The 2,006-nt window shown below is 44.8% G+C and overlaps 1 long non-coding RNA gene across 2 annotated transcripts; it reads right to left on the bottom strand.

The window, feature by feature from the left end:
- Nucleotides 1–295: 295 nt before the first annotated feature.
- LOC123060346 (uncharacterized) lies at nt 296–1,104 on the bottom strand. 2 transcript variants are annotated; one of them, XR_006427906.1, is made up of 3 exons: nt 933–1,104; nt 752–843; nt 296–667 (listed from the first exon to the last, which is right to left on the bottom strand). It is a non-coding gene; the product is annotated as an uncharacterized lncRNA (long non-coding RNA). The 2 variants fall into 2 exon arrangements; XR_006427907.1 differs by having other exon boundaries at nt 752–849.
- Nucleotides 1,105–2,006: the final 902 nt, after the last annotated feature.

Below are 2,006 nucleotides of genomic sequence, written 5' to 3' on the forward strand. Positions count from 1 at the left end.
TCTTTGGTGACATCAGTTTTTTTGTTTTTTCTGCATGCAACTATGTCCAACACAAAGAGTCCACATGTGCGTGCACGCGAGGGAAGTTTGCATGCAATGTGCATGCGTGATTAGGGGAGAGGAGATATCGTCCGGATCTGCCGCTAACGACCAGAGCACAGTCCTTTCTTTTTATGTTTTTTATACTGTAATGAGAGTTTTTTTTAACACAGTACAAACGTGATCACTCATATATACGCACATACACTATGAACACATGCACACCTTATTTTTTTTAAAAAGAGAATATATTAATATCGCGAAGATACCGAAAGTGATCTTCTGTGCCCGAGCACAGGCGCTCTTGGTATCCTACCCGCCCACAATCCTCGTGATCCCCAATCCATCCGGTATAAGCCCAGGTATTATTCCCGTATATCACCAGGTGAACAGTTATGAGGGCCCATGCCTCTTGTAACGGGCTTGATACGCCGTCAGCTAAGTGGGCTTTGGCTCAGACGTGCACCAGCGAACTAGGCCGGTATAGCGCGGATCCTGAGCCGACGCCGTCTGATAACCATTTATTGCGGACCAGCGCCCACCACCAGTCTACCCGTCTTCTTCCTCGCGATATACATCCATCCCCTATCTTCTCCGCTTGCAGTTCCTCGTTTGCACGCGCCGTCCGCTGAAGGCAAGTCATCAGCACAACCAATTTGGTAGTAAAACCAGGTTATGGATTCTTAGCAACCTACGTCTCCCGCAGTCTTACCTGCCCAACCACTGCAGACACTCCTTGATGAACTAGCAGCTAGTTCTCCTCCGTCAGGCTGGTTGAGTGAACTTTTCAGATGCATCAGATACCTGCACCTATTCTACAGATTTAAGCAAGAAGTTCCTTCCAACGCTTGTTAAACCGAGATTAGATCCATTTAGATCCATAAGAGACTAACCTCTGCGGATACTCCATCCAGCTTCTGAGATGGATCTGATTTTGCAATCCAGCAAGAACAGTGTGTTTCTAATGGTCAGACTCCCATTTCAAAAAAAATGGTCAGACTCTGAGAGAGGACTCTGCCTGTGCACCATGCTATAGAATTATAGGCACCACCATCGTGCTAAGAAATTCAGTATGCACCACCATATTGCTTACAAATTCAGAAAATCAGAACTTTAATTATAAAATTTTCAAATTTTGGACATCAACAAATTGCCCAAAAATTCAGAAATGTAGACACTACTGTAGTGCTTCAAAATTCAGTATGCTTCACCTCAGTACATTTTTATTATATTTTCCAATTATGGACTCCAACTTATTGCCTAAAAATTCAGAAATGTAGACACTACCGTAGTGCTTCAAAATTCAGTATGCTTCACCTTAGTAAATTTTTATTATGTTTTCCAATTATGAACTCCAACTTATTGCCCAAAAATTCAGAAGCATATACACCACCATAGTGCTCAGAAATGGTGGTGCCTATAATTCTATAGCATGGAACTACAGTTGCACACATTAAGCTCTACAGAATTATTGTCTTAAGTACATAGTCTGCTGCACCTCCTCACAAGCCAATCATCCGTAAATCACCCAATTTCTGGCAGTTGTTTCGTCTATGACCTTCAATCCCACAATTCTTGCACCTTGCTGGTTTACAAACAGGCTTCAGGGCATCTCCCCGGTCCAGGCATGTAGTCCTCTTGTGCCCCTGCTGCCGACATATGCTGCAGAACATTGTCCGCTTGCTGAGTCCCTCGTACGGTGCCTTCTCCCGGCTGGTTGTTGGGCGCCCCATTTCTTTCCATTTCTTCGGCGCCAATAAACTAGTGTGTCTGTTCCCAGTCTCATTTCCAGAAGTAGCATCATCATTCACTGCCTCGATGCCTGCACCCCCACTCACAGCAGCTGCTGTTGGTGGTTGTATTTTTGTGTGCATGATCTCTCTGGTATTGAGTCAGATGGGCTGGCAGCACATCACACGCATCCCTCGTCCATCGCTTCACAATGTGTTTCGGTGGTGTCTCTGTAA

Source organism: Triticum aestivum, chromosome 3A (genome assembly GCF_018294505.1).
Source record: "Triticum aestivum cultivar Chinese Spring chromosome 3A, IWGSC CS RefSeq v2.1, whole genome shotgun sequence".
In the NCBI taxonomy this organism is placed as follows: domain Eukaryota; kingdom Viridiplantae; phylum Streptophyta; class Magnoliopsida; order Poales; family Poaceae; genus Triticum; species Triticum aestivum.